We start from the raw sequence: 19,260 nt of genomic DNA on the forward strand, positions 1-19,260 counted from the left end.
GTGGCCTTCGCCCTGGTCTCGCTGGCGATACCCTTTGCGTTGTCGCCCCACTGGGCCCTGTACAGCTTTGTGTCGATGCACCGGTTGCTTAGAACAGTCACGGGGTAGTAGCAACCCTGCTTAGACAGCTTGACGGAGCAGAAGCTCTTGGTGGTGTTTGTGAATATTCTCATTGCCGACATCATCATCAGGGGCGCTTTGATCATGTACTCGTCGTCGGCAAACACAGAGGCGAATTTCATCACGCCCCCCTCGCTCCTGAACAACACCCTGTTGTAAGACATGTTCTTTTCCTGCATGATCTTCCGCACCTCTCTTTTGGTGTCCCCGATCATATTCAGCGACGTCCGAACGTAGTCCGGGAGGCCGTTGTCGTCCGCCGACAACCACTCCATAGAGTCCAGGTCGTGGTAGTTTACGCCGTTCCTACCGGGGTTGGTGAAGACCGTCCCCGATAGCTTCAGCAGCCTGCCGTACGACGCTTGAAATGCGTTGCCGCTCTCCTCGTCCTTTCCGTGTCTGAACTTCGCAGGCATAGCTAGCGCGATGACATGCTTGCACAGGGTCCCGTCGGTCACCTTCGAACCGTGGATGACCCGGGCCAGCTCGCCGCACGTGAACCCCATGACCATCATCACCGTCTGTCTCATGGTCATGGCCAGGGTGAGTGTGCACATCGGCAGGGCGCCGTGGGACACGGTCAACTGATACTTGCTGCAGTTGCTCAGGGTCTCCTCGTGGACCAACTGCTTGTAGCTGGGATCGTTAATCGCCTTGACGCAGGCCACCTCGGTGAACTCGCCCTTGTTGAACCCGTGGTGGTAGCGGGCGTAGAAGAACGCGTCAGTGACCACTTTGTTCACCCCGACGGGCTTGTAGAATTTTGACAGTATACCGTACAAACCGTCCGAGCCCTTGGAGTCTTGCTTCAGGGCATAGTTCAGCATGTCGCTCATCATTGTACTGCTGGAAATTCCCAGTGTCACCGCCGTGAAGACGCCCAGCCTGCTCGTAGCCGTGGGGGGCCTCTCTTCTTCGGGACCAGTGAAGACTTTGCCAAAGTGTAAATTTTGCCCCTTGTCCTGTCCGGCGTAACCTACCCCGGCGGTAGAGAGGCAGCTGCCGTCTTTGAAGGATTGCACCTTCGACATCAGGTTTATGCTCTGGTGACGGACCACGTCCGAGAACACCTCCATGGAATCCTCGATGGCGCTCATCACATCCTGTGTGAAGTCGCTGTTTTCGTGACAGGGCAGCATGTTGGAAATCGTGCCAAATACAGCGCACTGCATGTATGCCATTACGCTATCGGACATCAGGTAGGAGCATATCTTCAGGGCCTTCTCGTCTCTCTGTCCTCCCAACATTTTCAAACCCGAGTTCCTGACCATGATCATCCTGTCGCCCATCTGGGGAGCTACGAACCAGAGCTTTTTGGTGTTCATCTCTGCGATCGCGCAGCCCTGAACACGTTGCAGTAGAGCGTGTTCACTCCAGCTGAAATCGTTCCCGGTCGACACGTCGAACCCCTTGTTGTCCAGTTCGTACCCGGTGAACAAGCGGTAACATTCCAACCTCGCCTCGGGGTCTCGCTGGTCGCCTCCTCCGGTCCCACCGCGTCTGTTTTTCTTACACACTTGTTGATCGTAGTAGGGAAGGAACATGGGTTTCGTTAAAGTTGCGGCGCACAAGGGATTGCAGAAGTTGGCCTCCAGGAAAGTGGCGGAGGCGACACTCATGATGGTCGCGAGGTCCCGTTCCTTGATGCAGCTGCTCACAAATATAGCCAGCAGTTGAATCAGGTAGAGGAATAGCATGTGCTTGGGCTCCTCGCCGCGTTCGCATACAATGTCGCTGTCGCGAAGGTCGTCCAAGTCGAACAGATCCAGTAACTGCCACAGCAGAGACGCGGTCTCGGACGCTTTGCTCTTGTCGAAGTTTACAAAAACACTCGGGAAGGAGTCGTCACCGCCCCCTTCCCCCGAGGGTACATTAGAAGCCACCGACGTCGGCTCTTTGGCCGTCCGGGATTCGTACAGGGGCAGGATCTTGTCCCGAGAGAACTCCTTGCACAGACCCAGAAACAGTGTCCGTTCGATGTCCGCGTTTACGCGCGGCACGCCCTGCAGAGACAAGAAGTGGCCCAGATGTTCCGCGTGCACTTTCAGCACTACCCCGGGTAAGAGGTCGGGACAATGGAGGTGCAAGACCACCGGGGAGCCGAGAAGCACCGGCGCAAACGGTCGCGTGGGGCCCTGGTACACGATTCCGGAGTCGTGTGGTCCCGTCGCTATGCAAAATCCGTCCTTTTGCAGGCCTACATGGAGTGTCTTGACACAGTTTTCCATTCTAAACAGAGGGATAGAGGCGCCGCGACCCGAAAGCAGGCGACGGTGGTCAAGATGTTGACGTCCAAGGCGAAGGTCAAGGACTGCGGCGACGCGTGCCAATTGTGTTTGGAGCTTTGGGAGGAACTGTCCTCGGTCCTTCTGCTACAGTCACACGGCTCGAGTGCTGCGAGGCCAAGTAAAACCGAGTTGGCTCAGATGCGGGGATGCGAGGATGTGATCAGACTGGCTCTCCTGGCCGACTTTTACAGGTACCAAATGGAGGATCTTGCTATAAATACGGAGGAGTCCGCGGAGAAGCTATGCGCGATCAGAGCCGAGGCGTTAAGGTTCCTCAGGTCGAGTGGCAGCAAACCCCCCAATGACGACTGTCTTATAGAGCCACGGCCAAATTGTCCGACCGCAGCCGAATCGTCCGGCCGATGCAGAAAATCGAGAGGACGCGACGGGTCGCCGGACACTCAAGGTCAAGGATCAAATCCGCCGCTCTGTCCTGTGCCGGCGACGGAGTCCCAGAGCGGCATCGAGACGGTCCGGGGGCAAGGAGAGCCTCGCGCCAAAAGGCTCTGCGTTACACGCAAGCCGAACCCCAGACCGCGCGGGCCCCGCGCGCGCCAAGGCGACGGTGCGGCGGACGGGTCGATTCAGTGGTCGAAATTCTGTTTCTCCGCCAGGAGGAAGTCTTACCACGCAAAGCTCGTGAGAGCCTTCCAGGCGGTGAAAGCCGTAGGGTACCCTATGCTCACGCTCGATTCGGAATGGGGCCTGAGTTGTTACTACAGGTTGGCCGTGACGTACACCACGGATCGGCCCTTGGAGATGGCCGCGGCGTGTCTACCGCAACTGCGCGAAGCCGTGGACATTATTCACAGCGAGCGTTTTCAAAGGCTGACCGAGTTGAAACCTGAGTGTCAGATGCTGCTGTACGCAGTGCTCAACTGCCACATCAACTGGGTGGACCACAACCACAAGATGATACTGCTCATGCCCGGGCAGCCCGGCAGCCCGCAGCCTAGCAAAGACGGAGACCTGAGGTGCTCGAGATGTTTAAGGAATCAGACCTTTCACTCGTCCGAGGTTAAAGGCAACCCGAGAAACATCGACGTGGAATTTGACTTTGAGCAGATGAAATTCCTGTCTTCCTGCTGCGCGGCGCCCGTGGTCAACGTGCCACTCAGCACCGAAGCCGTCAACACTTGCACGTTTACCGACATGAAACAGATGTACACGTCTTGTCAGAAATGCACGCAGCGGATCTTTTCAGAAGTGCTAGTGGACATGGAAACGCTCCACTCTCGCTGCGCCCTGTGCACGTCCAGAGGTCAGCGAACAGACACGCCGAATGACGGCGAACACTAGGAAAAGGACCGGCCTCGGGATCGGAAGGCCGGCCGCGCGGCGCAAGGAGACGGGATCCTCGAGACGCCCAAGGCGATCATCGAAGAGGGCTGAGCATTGCACGGCCGCAGGGACTTTTTGGTTGCGGGAAACACTCTACTCACGCTGCGCCACGCAGGAATTGTGCGGCCAGAGGTCACCGAACAGACACGCCAAATGACGGACAATGTCGTCGCCGAGATCGCTTCGGGCCGCAAGGCCGAGGCGGACGTATTCACAGCCGTGCAAGCTCTGCCCCTGGCCGACCTGCAAGACATTCTCTGCAGGCATTACGGAGCTAAACACTGTGACGAGGAGATGAGGCGAACGCGAGGCGAGACCCGCGGTAACATAAACCTCCTGTTGTACTTCAACGTAACAAACAGACTGGGCGGAAACGAAGAGGCCGTCGCGGAAATTGTGCAGGCGCGTGCCCGAATGACAGCCGCGAACCACGCCACGGCCGAAACGTGGGCGGCACAGGGGTACGCGGGTCCTCGGCTAATGGAGACGACGGACCCCTCCGCTTTCGACGCTGAGGACGTGACAGAGTATCTCCGAGCTTTCAGGGCCAACACGACTCGCCTCGGCAAACTGACACCGTGGGAGACGGACAGCCCTAGCCGGAAGACGGAAGGCGAAAACTGCGCCGACGAGCGCCCCGAAAACGAGGAAAGGGACCGGCCTCGGGATCGGAAGGCCGACCGCGCGGCGCGAGGAGACCGGGGCTCTGGCCAGTGCTCGTCGGAGGACGAGACCTTCGAGACGCCCAAGGTGATCATTGAAGAGGGCTGAGCATTGCACTGCCGCAGGGGCCGTTGGGCTCGCTCGCGTGATTCGAGGTGAGGTTGTCGCGGTCGAAGTTGTTGCACTATAGACAGAGTCGCGTAGCGTTGTCCACATTTGCCAGCGAAGCGCTGCGGCGAGCTCTCTGTTCACCGACGAGCTCGATCCAGAGCGCGGCCGGCCGACGGGGGCATGGAACGCTGTCAGATGAGCGACTGGAGCTCCACGCGGCACATGGCCGTGGCGTTCGACGACGTGACTGCCGTAACTCGCGTGGAGTACACCTGGGTGCAGATGTTCGATATGGAGAAACGCATACCGACGTCCGTGGAACTGACGCGACCGGGACTCGACGGCGTCTTTCGCATACCGATCGAGTCGACCGCGATCACGCGTGCTCATCACATTGTCCTGCGGAGCGTAGACGCGGACGGCGGAGACGGCTACGGCCTCGTTACGGCCAAACACTTTTCCAACACGTGCACTGACCCAAAGGGCCACAGGGTGAAAAGGGTCAGCCGTCTAGCCAGAGCGCCCTTAGCCTGGGTGAAGATGCACACGCCTCCTGAAGTCGCCAGCTGCGACGCCTACCCTTTCACGGGGGACGCGGTCGGCGGGCACCAACCGGAGGTGATCGTGTCCAGGGTGTACGCCTTTGTGGACCGTCACGTTCGATGCACCCTGGTGTCCCCCTCGCGCAACTCGGACCCCACGGATTCTCTGACCTCAGATCTGGTGAGCGACGCGCTGGCCACACTGGGGGCCCCGCTCGCGTTCAAGGCTCTACACGAGCAGAGCAGGTTGACCTTTGAGACGTTGCGCCGGCGCGACGACACCGGGGAGATCCTCGCGGTGCCCGATCCGCGATACGCCGTTTGGGGGACATGCATCTCGTGGCGTTTGGACTCTGACCCGGGCACGCTCTCGCGCTCAACTGTTAACCAAGAGCGGGACATGTCGCCGGCACCGTCTTGGGATCGACGGTTGCAGGTGAGTCTCACGCGAGCGGGTTTGGAGGTGACCAGGTGCTTGGCGGGAACGCGGGACAGAGACATCGTAGCGGCTCCCTACTGGGCGGTCGTGCTCACGGCCCTGTGTTGCGGCGCGCTGGAGCGCTGGACTCGGGAGCTAGAGAGACTGTCGGCCGCGTTGAGAGTTGACGCTCGTCTGCTCTCGGGCGATCGCGAGAAGGACGAGCTGTGTCAGCGCTGCGGCTACTCTTATCGAACGTCTCCCGCGGCGTGCGAATCCGCTCCCAGGAGGGTTTTGGCCGTGTCGCAGATCGACAAGCTGCTCCTGGGCGGCCTCTGCACCACGCTGTGCGCAGCGGTGCCCTCGGTCGCCAATGGACGCATTGCCGCGGGGTCGCAGAGGGCGCCCGACGTTCGCGAAGGCCGGCCAGAATCGGAGCGCAGATACTGTCTCAGTCACCGGAGAGTGTACAGACCGAGCTGCGAAGAAGAGCGGGACCTCGAGAAGTGGACGCGACGGCCGTCGGCAGAATGGCGAGCAAGACGAGAGCCTGACCCGCCGCGGGGGGGAGCGTGGGACGCCCGCGTCCAATCGGTCTCCCAGCGCGAGAGCGCGAGAAGGGCGCGGATCGCCTCGTGGTGGGAGAACGGATCGCGGTGCTACTGGGGGCAGGAGGAAGAAGAAGAAGAACAAGAAGCGAGGCAAAGCCCCGAACGAGAACGAGAAACCGGGCGACGGAGAACCCCTCGAAAGATCAGAAGGAACAAAGATCCGGACCCGGGCTGGTGGCTGTGGCAGAAGGAAGGCCGCCGGAGACGACGCGAGGGGCCGGGGCGCGCCACGGATGCGCGCGCTCTCCACCGACACAGGTTCTGGGAGCTCTACCTCTCGGAGTCGCGGCAGCCCGCGGGAGACGAGTCCGGTAGAGCCTCCGCCTCCGTCGGATATTGGCAACGATTCTCGTGCCACGCTCTTGGATATCATATCAAAACTCTTCCCTTTGGCCATCGAGGCGGAGTCCTCAACGTGTAGCGCGGCGCCGAGCCCTACTGTCCGGGGCGCCGGATCCGCCGTGTCAAAAGCCACGGACGAGACCTTGGTGGCGGTCGAGGCGCTGGAGGACAATTTCGACAACCTGGCACAGTGGTTTGAATCGTTCGAGAGCACAAAAGCGCGGGACGCCATCGGGTTCGACCTGGCTATGGAATTGTGCGGCTGTTACGATCTCGTCGTCCGTAGACTGGGGGGTCGCCTTAGAGTCGCGTTGGGAGACCTCGCGCGAAGCAAAGAACACGCGGAACGAGCGGACGGCGCGATAGAGCACGTCGAAGGTATTCTAAAGGGAGACGACGCCGAATGGCGCGCCGTTCTGGACGATCTGTTGCGCGTTTTCGACAACGGCGCAACGCCAAAGGCCGAGGTGGAGGCGGCGCGGGCCGCCGCCTGGCGGTGTTCACACGCCGCTGACCGTCTGTCCGGCGAGCTCCGCGCCGGAGAGCTGCTGAAGGCGCAGCGGGCCGTCGTCCTCGAACTGGGACGCGCTCTCGTTCGCGTAATCGAGAACCTCGAGAAGCGGATCGTCGACGCGCGCGCGGAGTCGAAGTCCGCCGGGGAGGAGACTGCGCGGTTGCAAAGCGAGCGGGATACCGCGCGGAGATCTCTGGAGAGCCAAAAGGAAGCGGCGGCGGCGCGCATGTCGACTATGTCGGAACAATACCACGAACAGACCGTTCAGACGGAGCTCGAGACCAACGCGCGCATTGAGAAATTACAAGAGTCGCGCGAGAAGAGCGAACTCTCCAACGAAGAGCTGAGGCGGGACATGAGGGAACTGCGAATAGCGCACGACGCACAGAGGCTCGAGTGGAGCGGGCACCTCGACGACTCGGCGAAGCGGATGGCCGTGCAACAGTCGACCATCGACGGTCTGCTCAAGGGCCGCGCGGGGGAAGAGGAAAAGCGTCAACGGACGATCGCGACCCTGAAAGAGCTCAAGGACGCGGCGGAAAGGCGCGTATCGGAGTTGGAGCGCCTCGTGCGCGACGCGGAGAGAATGCGCAAGGAAGACGAGACCCGAGTCCTTCGCGAAAACAGCGAGCTGGCCGACGCGATGCGCAGCCGTCAGGCGCGCGTCGATCAACTCGGCGGTCGGTTGGCGACGTGTCAGGACGCCGAAAAGGAGCTCCGCAAAACGGTCGACGACTTGCTCGAGGACGTTGAGACACTGCGCGCTGAAAACAAGGAACTGCTCGAGTGCAAGCACACACTGAGGTCACTGGGGCCGCTCCTGGGCGTTCAAATGTATCCGTCGCGCGGCGCAACTGTGCTGGGCAGGATCGGGGCTCAGAAAGAGGTGTCGGTCGAAAGGATCCGGCAAGTACTCAAGCGAATGTGTGTTCAGATACGCAACGGAGAGGATCGAGACGACGGTGAAAGCGACGCGATGGACACCGTGCCCGACATGGGCGAACTGTTCACAGCATACGAGAGGGAGATACGCGAGACCATACGCGTCCTGAACACGGAGCAGGCGCCGATGGAGCTGGCCACGAGACCGATCAAACAGGCCACGAAACGACTAACCAAGACCTCGGCGGGCATGGCCGGAGACCGCCTCGCGCCCAAGAAGAAATCTGTTAAGAACGAGGAGGACTGTCGGGCCGTCACAAAAGACACCCCGGGAGCCCGTCGGGGCCGGACAGCCCCGCCGGACGAACGCACGTTCGCTTCGGTCCAGGAGGGCGCCGACGGTCACGGTGGCGCTCCCGGGGATGTGCACGCGTTTGGCATCGAGCTAAGAGCAAACGACACCGTTGAAAGGAGGCGTATCCCCAAGTACATCGCCGAGAGCCTGATAGCGACCGGCGGAGACGTCACGATCGTCAACTTGGGACACGCCGAGCCCGTCCGTACCCTATCCAGGGTGCTGCAGAGAGAAGACGAGTTGAAGGACTGCCCTGAAATCGCACAAAGCGAGTGTCACTGCTCACAAATGAAACGGCTCTCAGACACACTCAGATGCACCGTCTTTACGTGTTGGGATTCGAGCGGGGGGCACGAACTGTACGGGGACGAACACAGGCAGCGGCGCCTCTACACAATCATAGTGTACCCGGTCAAAGGTCTCAGGGCTTACTACTTGCTCGCCGTCGAAGTCCGAGGATCGTACGTGTACAACCTCGCAAAGTTACCATTCGGAGCGCATTTCAAGCCCCCGGGAGACGTCTATGTGCACAGATCGGATGGCGCGTGCCAGGGCCCCGGGTTCTCTAAAGCCACGCACACCGTGGATGCTATCGAAACTAGTCGGATCGTGTTACAAGGGGCCGACTGAACGCGACAGCCGCCGTTGGACGACGGGTACGTTATAAATGCAGCATTTTCACGATTAAAAGACTCTTCAGCGCTTGCTCGCTTGCTGGCTCGTCGTCCTATTATAGCTAAAGTTACGCTCGCGATCCCAGTGAATTCACCAGCCCTACCGCGGAGCCTTCCGGAGCCGACCATGGACACTTTCACTCGTGTAAATTGGCGCACAGAGCTAAAGGAATACGCCGAAGCCAAGAGGTGCGCCGTCCGATACTATGACGTGCTCGCAAGCGGGACGCCTGCTTGTCCGCGGTTCACTTGCAAAGTCGAGATCCTCTCTGGGGAGACACTTACGGCGAGCGGCGCTGGTAGCACGAAGAAGGAAGCCAGAGACCGGGCGGCTCGGGCGTTGATGGCGCTTATTGCCAAAAGCCCAGAGAGTGATGTGCCCGCAGGCGAGTTGCCGCCGTCCCGGACTGGCTGCGGGGGGGAATTCATCAGCGTGCTACAGGCAAGTGCAACGACACACCGTCCCTGGTTATTGATGACGAGCGCCGAGACCGACGGAGCGCCTGACACTCTGATGCGCTTTGTCCCGCAGGAACTCTGTCAGAAGAACAAATGGCCTCTACCGTCGTACACTGTGCAGGCGAGGTCGGCTGGCCCGTACAGCTACCACTGTAGCGTCAACGTGACCGTGCCCAAGTTCAGCGGCTCAATCAACATATGCGCAGAAGGTGGGGCCTTTCCGTGTCCTGTGTTGTAAAATGGGGGCGGCAAGATTGTGATGTTTCAGCGACATGTTTTTTTTTCCTCTGACACTCTAGGCTCTGCCGCCAACAAGAGAAGCGCAAAGGGCGACTCTGCGAAAAACGCCTTGTACATTGCGAAGCGCCTCGCCCACGAAACGGAAGGGCTGCAACCCGAGTGCTCCCAGGGTCGCAGAGCGTAAGGACGACTGACGTTTCCGACGTGACCACTTCTTACCGTCAAACGAACGAGAGAGCCGTATTGACAGTGTCGACATTGATGTATCTCACGCACGGACGGAATTGCCCGTGCGTGCTGGGCACCAGACATTGCGGATGCTGTGAATTACTCTTGACCAGCGAGTGATATGTGTTATATATTTCCAATAAACACTTACAAAATGTACAGATGCCATGGCTTGTTTTTTATTGTTCCACCAGACACACCAACAGATATAACAGGATATAACAGGATACAAGGCAGGTGAAGCGAATACAAAGTTGCTACATTGGCGCCGACAAGACGGGTCACTGGCTCCACGAGTGGCCGCGTTGGAACTGCCCGCGCGTCATTGTCAGCTTCTGTTGGATAGAAAACAGTGGGAGTTGGACAACTTACACAACGAAGCGGACGTTCCGGTCCCGTGCAAAACCCCAGTGTTTTGATACCTCTTTACACCACAGTCGCCATGGCGGAGTCCCTGGCGTACGTGACGCGTTCATCCTGCCGGGTATCCGCGGCGCACGTTGCTGGAATGTACACGCGTGCACTCGGATGCGAACACAGACGCGGACGTGGTTCGAAAACGATGGACCGAGCCCGCCTGCGGCAGATCCACCGCGCGATCAGACCCGCTGTTAGTGCAAACAGGATCAGCGTCGGAATCACCGCCACGGCGACCCGGTTTTTGTGCCACCATTCGTATAATCCGTCCATTGCGTAACGCTCAACCGTGTCGAATGTCCAGAAATCCAGACATAGAGAAATAAATTCCTTTTTCTAAATCTCGAGTGACACTTGTATTTTTCCCACTACCTTCAGGTCCGTCAAGGTGAACCGCGAGACGACCGAAGGCGCACCATTAGTACGCGAGGATGAGTGTACTAGACGCAGGCGTGTACCGTGTATGTAATCGGAAAGCCTGCAGTCTCGTTGGCGCGCCGCCGTCCAATCCGTCTAGCGGCGATCACCCGGGTGAAACTCCCTTCGCCGGGCCGATGAGATGAAGCGACGCGATGTCAGGGACGGTTCCGGCGATGGCCGTAGCTTACCCGTACCGGGGACAGGTCCGGTGGACACAAGACAGAAGGCGAGACAGGACAGGACAGTGATAGGAATGAAACATGTACGTTGCACACGCACGCACGCACAGGCATACTCACGTCGTTACTCGAAGACAAGAAGTGGGCGAAGGACGCTCCCTTGTAACCCGGGTCGAATTTGTAAATCCTATTCTCCGGATTACCCGAGACGTTGACGGGCTTCTCGGCGTGCCGGAAAGACGGCAGTTGCTGCAGCTCCTCCATGGCCCTCTCCACCCCCAGTCTCAAGGTGGTGCACATGTGTTTGTTCTGAGCCTGCACCATGACGTTGATGTCCAGGTGCAGAAGCACCGCGGCTAGTATCAGCCTCATCATCAAGCTTTTGCCGCACTGTCTCGGCGCTAGGCACAGAGTGTAAGGGTTGGCGTAGCGAGAGAACTCTCTCTCCACGTGGTAATAGTGACTAAGTGCCGGGTTAACGTGGTCGTAGTTCTCCGAGCCTAGAGGGGCCAGGCCCAGTTTGGCCAGCAGAGCGTGCTTGTACTTGAAAAGGGTGTCGCCAAACTGATTCCTCGTAACGCCCAACACCGACCCCCTGAAGAGCTCTAGCTGAAAGGGTTCCATCCTCATGCCTTTCACTCGGAAATATTCAAACACCCGATCTATCAGACATTCAAACCGGTACATGACGGAGCTCGACCCGGCCTTTCCCGACGTGCCGCGGATCTGTAGCTCGTGCATCCTGGCCTTGGCGTTCGCCAGTCCGAGCTCCTTTATTAGGGCCGCTTGTGCGAGGCGATCCGTTATCAGGCGATTGTACTCGGTCATTCTCTCGTTCTCGATCTGCTCCCTTTGTCTTTCGCCCTCGTCCCTCGCGAGTCTCGTTCTCACGCAGTCGACGGCCACCGCGACGACCGCCGTCCTAGCGCTGTCGATGGGGTCTCGCACCAACTCGCCAAGCAGCCACGATGCATCGTCCGGGTTCAGTGACAGCGCCCGGTGGCGAGCTCGCGACGCGTCGCGCTCGGCTCGCGGCCGGAGTTCCGACGACGGCGTTATCCTGTGCCCCGGCGAATACATCACGGGAAGCCTTTCGGCGTGTCACACCGACAGGGAGCGAGCGAGCCCCTCGCGATCTACCCTGATAGAGTTTGTGTTACCGATTAAAGTTCACTTCAGGTACTGTTGGCTCTTCTCGGGCGTGCCGTGGCACAACGCCAGACGCTTGGGAAACAGACCGCAGCCGCTGACCGACCGACAGCTGCTCTGCATCAACCGCACGCTCATGACGGGGGAGGAGCCCGGGCTGTGCAGCTGGGTGGCGAGCGACGACGCCGCCAACCGGCAAGGCATGAAAGCCTTCTGGTTGACCACGGACGGACGACTGGTCTCCGTGGATCGAATCTCCGAAGACATAAAGTACCGCTATCTCAGACTCCGGACCCTGAGCGAGGCGATGTCCCTGTGGACTAGCAACCCTGAGCTGTGCGGGCAAACGATGCGGGCCTCCGACTCGGCCCACGGCAGCCTGATGGAAATATGCGAGGAGGCGGCCCTCTTGAGCCAGGGTCGGTTCCACAATCTATACGCAAATTACCCTCTTCCGATCGACACGGAGGGCGGAAAGGACGTATCGCCACTTAGGCGGGTGGACGAGAAGGACATCGATGCGAAGGAGATAGGAACCGGCGGGGAACTGCTCCTTGAGTTGCAGCCTCTCTACACGGCTTATTTCGGCTACATCGGAGACCCCGCCACGTCCGACGAATTGAGGGAGAGGGTGTCGCTTCTGCGCGCTGAGCGTTTGGTGCAACAGGACCGTTCGGAGTTGTTGTTCTCAATGAACCTCGGGCAGAACTGGTTCACGAGAATGGTCGTTCGATTGGCCCTCTTTTTGGCCGACACGCAGACGGAAAGGCTCACGGGCCAGTGAGCTGCGGGGACCCTCGCAGCAACGTCTGATATTAACCACCGAGACGAAAAACCCCGGGCCGAACGATCGCTAATATCATTCGCCGCGCGTCGACCGGCCTCGGGATGGAACTGATTGACGGACGCGTTCAGCAATTCTTCGACGAGTACGGGCATAATCGGGAGAGGTCCAAGTTCACGGGAATCAGCTTCGCGAGGCTTCTCGCTATGCCCCCCAACGCGCTACGCGCAATGGACGTCACGGAGAAATTTATACGTGACCTCAAACGAGAGACGGAGACCGCCGAGCAGAGGTGGAGCGTGCCGTCACAGCGGTCAGAGCTTCCTCGCGTTGAATGGAGAGAACAGATCCCGTCGCTGAGACACTCTGGCCTCACACAGAGATCCGAACGGCCGGACAGAGCCGATCGCACTCTGTGCATGCAACGCCACGGGCACAGTGCTGTGGAAACACAGACAGTGAAGCATGAGGGAAACGCGCACGAGCGCCATGTGCGATGCGCCATGTGCGGTGCGCCGAGCAAAGCGACGAGCTCGAATCCGCAGTCACTGCAATTATTAAACGAAGCAGGCAGATGCCTATCGTCCGACCGAAAGGTTTCACTAGAGCGGGGTTAGAATAAAAGGGGGGCGCCGCGATTGAGTCTACTCTCAATTGACTAAACGTTGACAATTTAGCAGCTCTTGCGCGAGACCCAACTCCGTCATCGACGAGCCCAACACCACCCCCCCCCCCCCCAACCCTCTCATTTGGTTACTCTGTGGCCACCGTTACGCGACTCACCTCTTACCTGCCGGCCTGGCCTTTAAGCCGTATTGGAGGGCAGACGTATTGGACCGCGCAGCGACCTCGGGCAATCGCAAACGCTCGCGCTCGGAAAAGGAGCCCGCCGACACAGCAGCAGAGCCACCGACGCAAAGACGCAGACGCAATGGACTTGTCGGCGAAAAGCCGCGGGGAAGACAAGCGCTCCGAGGCGGCGACAGGCAACGGGGAAGACGAGTGCTCCGAGGAGGTGACCGGCTTCCAGGAGGACGAGGGTTCCGAGGCGGAGACCGCCTCCGGGGAAGACGACTGTTCCTGGTCGGACCCTAACTCTGATCCCGCTCTCTGGCATTACCACGAGGACGAGGTAGCGTATCGGCGCAGCGAAGGTCTATCGTTTTACCATGAACCCAGCTCATACGACGGAGGCTTTTGGTATCGAGGAGGCTCGGCCCACGTATCGAGTCAACGAGCCACGGGAGTTGTGTTTGACGACGACGACGACGTGTAACCACCGGCTTACCTTTTAACCCGGACCAAATGCTCACAATACAGGATCCCAGTTACCCCTCGTTTGTATTGTACATGTGTGTGACATGTGATTGTGACTTGTTATTGAAATAAAAAGAGTCCACTCTGTGTACCTCGGTGTTCTTTATTGCGACTATTGGCACAATGACGCACACCACGCGCACACATGCAGCTCAGCGGCGAGTTTGATAGACATTTGTGTGTGTGTGTGTGTGTGTGTACACTGTGACATGTGATCTACACTCTTTTTCAGGACTTTGCACAATTACACGCACCACATAGCTACTAGCTACTTGTGACACACCTCACCGCCGAGTTTGATAGACCTTTCCCCGCTGTGTATCTCGTCTCTGGTGTGACACAGAAGCAGGAACGCTGAGAGCATATCGTCCCTGGTGTACTCTCCGTCTACGGACTTCTTGCCCCCCGTGGTCACCGTGCTACCTTTTGCGGATTTGACGATCGTGACCATTGCCATTTCCCCTCTCAATTTCCCCAGTAGCAGCTTCCCTTGCTCCGCGTGCGCGTTGTCGGTGAGCCTCTCCGCAGGTAGAGATACAATGTCGCGTGTCCCAAACACACTGGCCGTGATGTCCGTGGCCAAATTGACACCCCTTCGCGAACGCCTGTACATGCTCACGTCCATGCTGGAGCCCATCTTGTTACTGGAGCCCGTGCCCTGTGAAGTTCCCAGGGTCGACTCGATCATCCGCGTTTTCTTGGTGGCCTCCGACAACACTGCCCATCCCAGGGACATTACGGTGTCACAGTAATAAAGCGTTTCTCTGTCTATCGCCGAGACCGCGCTGAGGACCATCGCCAGTTTGGTTTTGGCGCCCACGTGCTTCCCTAGCATGTACTTGTTGTTGATGTGCGACCACTTGCTGTAGAACAGGACCCTGAACCCAGAGCGGACTAGAGAGTGCTCGATTAGATTTTTGACATCCGCCAGGGCGTTGACGTATGTGTTTTGTTCAAATACAATGACCACGGGCACTTCTTTCCACATCACTCTCGGCATCAGTAGTTTCAGTAGCCTGACGTGAGCGCTCAGCAGAGCGGCGTAGACTCTGGTGACGTGATCCAAATCGCGTATCTCCAGTTCCTCCAGGGCCATAACCTGCGGGCAAAGGTGGAGAAAGGACAGCGTTAGTTTGCAACCGATAGATCCAGAGTCGCTCGCCCGCTAGCCGTCATGTTCTGTCCCGCTTGTCGAGCTGCTCGGGAGGAAGTGGAAGCGATGATGGCCGCGCCGTGGGAGTACCTCATAACGCACTACGAGTTCATGATAGTGTTCGCGTCGTTCCAGCGCAACGTTCTCTTCTACTCTAACGTGGATCGCGGTCATCTCAGAACCCTGTACGGCCAGCTGGTGTCCTTCTCGCCCGCCAGGATACTCGTGATCGACACCTTAATTTCTGCTTACAACAAAGGCGAACGCGTCGGAGACGCGCGTCGCAGTGTTGCGTTGGGTGTTCCGTGCGAATTGGCGAGGGCCGTAACACTCGCAATAGGCAACCGCGTTCCGGAGCGGTTTGTCCGCGAGTGCATTTCGAGCTGCAAGTGGAAGGGCTACGACGAAATGACACTCGCGGCGTTCGCCTCGGCCGAGACGATTCGCAGCGGGCCCCTGAAGTATATGGCTGTCGTTAAGGAGAGCACGAGGGACCGAAGGGCCATTCACACCATCGTCTCTCTAGCGGTTACCGGATGGACGGTCAACCTCTCGGACTCCAAGTGCACGTGCGGCACTTGGGCCCAGGCGCTGGACCTCATCTCGTGCTTTGTGCCCGACACGGAGACAACGTTGACGATCCAGCACGCGGCTCGCATAAGCGCCTACATATGCACCCTGTTGGACATACGCTCTCAACCGCACGTGTCGCGCGGCGGCGAAACGCGCCAACCTTTAGACTACGGATATCTATTTAGCGACCTTCTGGCGCCGGGCTTAGAAGTCGCAGAGAAGGACGTGACGACTCACCACTAGATTGCCACCCGCCAGCTCCACAGCACAGCACACCCCGGCGCAGGACCTGGAGCCGCCGCCGAACGTCGGGTCGAGACATAGGTACGCTCTGACCACGGACGCTCTGCTCACAGATTCCAGCGCAACGCTGTTATTCGAAAGGAACTTGTTTATCACCGAGGGCTCGAACGGGGTAGTGCTGTCGTTCTTCGTGTCGGCGGACGACGTGCTGCTGCTACCGGTGACTTCGCTCTCAAATCCTTTCGGTGTGACCATGTTCATCAGCTCCTTCAGGTGACTCTCCACGGATATATGTTGAGGACAATACACGCCGAGGCAGAAGCATGTCAGTCCAGGCTCCCGCTCGTGAAACCCGCACTTGAAGCTCTGTGACACCACGTGGTAAGCGGGCTCCCCGTCGTCCCCGCGAATGTCGGCCACCTTGGTCAGCCACGGGGTGTTGTTGACATGGCTGGTAATGTGCACTTGCTTTCGCCCTCTGAACGCGATGTTTGGCAACACGGCCAGTAACACCTTGGAATTGACAAAGCCCACCTCGTCCACCAGGATGAGATCGGAGCTCTGCCCTCTGCTAGCCTGATATGAGAGAGAGAGAGAGAGAGAGAGAGAGAAAGAGAGAGAGAGAGATATGAGATGTGGTTAGTTTCTTCCTGACACATAACAACATAATTGCACCAGAGATCGATTCATTTGCAGGCCTAAAACACTGAGACGAGCGGAACGAGAGAAATGTAGACAGCGACAGAGGGAAAGAGAAGAAGAAACGGAGCGGGACGAAGCCTGCTCACGAGCGAACCCGTGTGAATGTACCATTCCCACACAGAGTTAATAGAGGAGCCCCAGTGGGTGAGCTACTGTGTTGAAAACGAATGCTCTTTCACGGACCACTTTCAGGGCTACGTGTGCCAAACGCACTGGAGCAAGCACGTGTGTTCGGGTTCCAGTTGCTCCTCGATACGGACCATGGCCACCGGGATGCGACATCAAACGGTCTCGTCAGAGTCGTCGTGCCCCGTCGAGGCTCTGCTCGTCTTTCACAAACCTCAGGTGGAGTTCAGAGGTCCGCGCTACGCGCCCGACAGGGGGGATCCCGTCGAACTGGGATACGGCACTGTCGAACACAACCCGAGGAAGGCTCTCTGCTGCTCGGAAGTCGACGACCATCTCGTGCTCAAAGCAAGCCTGTCCGTGATGGTCGCCCTGTTCTCAACAGCGCTGACAAAAGACTTTGCTCGGCAGTACGCCGCAGTCCAAACGAGTCGTGGTCCGAACGCGTCGACGAGCGTCCCGCGGTCTTGCTCCTGGATGGCCAAGATATCTGAGACGGCTGAGGCGATACAGTTTGGGGCCAAGGCCGAGCTGCCGTGCTCTGAAGACGTATCCTCGGTTGTAAAGGACGCCGTGTTGAAGAGCGCCGTGGCCATATCGACGCTTTTCGACTCACGCGACGCTAAGATCCGCCGCTTCATGAAGAAATTAACGTGCAGGTACAACGACAAGCACGGCAAGAGAGCTGACTTTTACACCATGGTGGTCATGCTGGCAGTGTGCTTTTTTCCGTACTTACAGCATCGTGTACTGGGCGAACTGTTTAACAACAGGACTTTGGTGACCATGTTCTTTGACCGGACACGCACTAGACACAACCAGTGGTCCACGCTCTCCGCGCAGATTCACATGCACGTGAAAACGGCCAGGTTTGTTCAAAGAGTGCTCTCCGGCGCCGATCTCGCGAGGACGCTGCCCGCTGTGGTCACGGCCACCTTGGAAATGTACGTGTCAAACGGAAGGTGCTGCAACGAGGCCATGTCTAACGACCAGACAGCCGGAGCCCGCGAGCGCGACGAACATGCCGAGGCCCCGCCGCCACCGGCCGCGTCGCTACGGAAGAAGAAGCCGCTCACGGGGAAAAGGAGGTCGCCTTGCGTAACGGGCCACTACGAAACGTGCCAGGGGCGACCGGAGGAGAAATCGACGCGTCTGCGGCGGCCGTAGCCGACGCGTGGATACTGCGTGGTCTGCCGTTTGTACACGGGGTAGTGCCGTGTGTATCATTTGTGTGATTTGGCTGTTGAACAATAAAAAAAATATGTGTCCAATGAAACAGTGCGTATTTGGTCATTGAATCGTTCACACAAGCGCTACGAGAAAGACAACAGGGTTTTTAATTTTTTGGATGATTCAATTTCTTTATTTAGACCATTCAAAGACAGGAAACCAGAGAGTAACGGGGCACTACGAAACGCGCCAGGGGCGACCGGAAGAGAAATTGACGCGTCTGCGGCGGCTACGGCCGCCGCGTGGATACTGCGTGGTCTGGCGTTTTTACACGGGGTAGTGTGAAAGTGGAAGTGTACTATTTGTGTGATTTGGCTGTCGAACAATAACAAAAATATGTGTCCAATGAAACAGTGCGCATTTGGTCATGATCGTATCGAATCGTTCACACAAGCGCTACGAGAAAGACAACAGGGTTTTTAATTTTTTTAAATGATTCAATTTCTTTATTTAGACATTTCAAAGACAGGAAACCAGAGAGTTCGTTGACCCTCGGGGGTCCTCGCGGGGAGAGTAGCGTCGCGACATCCTCGGGCTCGGGACGTCGCTTTCGGTCTTGTTCTTCTTCTTATTCTTTTGCATGCAGACAGGCCGTTTCCACTTCATCTCACCCCCGGCCTTATGCCGCTGCTGCGAGGTCTGTCGTTTCGCCCGCGGCCGATCCGGCCCGTCCGGTCGCCTCTTTAGCGCGTACTCTCCGAGTAGTCTTTCCGAAATGACGGCCGAGCATTTTGCGCGCTCCGCGTTGTGTTTCTCCAGAGCGTCGCGTTTCCACTGTAGGTTGACTATGCCCGTTATGGGAGCATTACCGAACTGCACCAGCGCATCGTAGGAGCGCTCGGGTTCGGCTCCGACGACTCTATCGACAAAGTCTCTCCTGAATGCCGTCCCGCAGTGCAAGCAGTTCCACGATTTGTGAGAAGGGCACGCACGCCGAGGCCGCCGCCTCTGCTCCTGCCCCTGCTCCCGCACGCCGCGCGTCGGACTCGTCTGATGCGGCCGGCGCTCTGGAGAGTCTGAACCCCACATGATCCGTGTCAAACACGTAGATTCCGTCGCACGACATGTCCTCAGGGGAGTCTCCAGTTTGCACGTGTCCGTGATTCAGCTGTCGAAGCGTGCAATAGGCGGTGATGTGCGAGAATAGCCATATGAGCGAAGCTATCTTTCTGTTATAGG

This window comes from Pungitius pungitius, chromosome 14 (genome assembly GCF_949316345.1).
Source record: "Pungitius pungitius chromosome 14, fPunPun2.1, whole genome shotgun sequence".
In the NCBI taxonomy this organism is placed as follows: domain Eukaryota; kingdom Metazoa; phylum Chordata; class Actinopteri; order Perciformes; family Gasterosteidae; genus Pungitius; species Pungitius pungitius.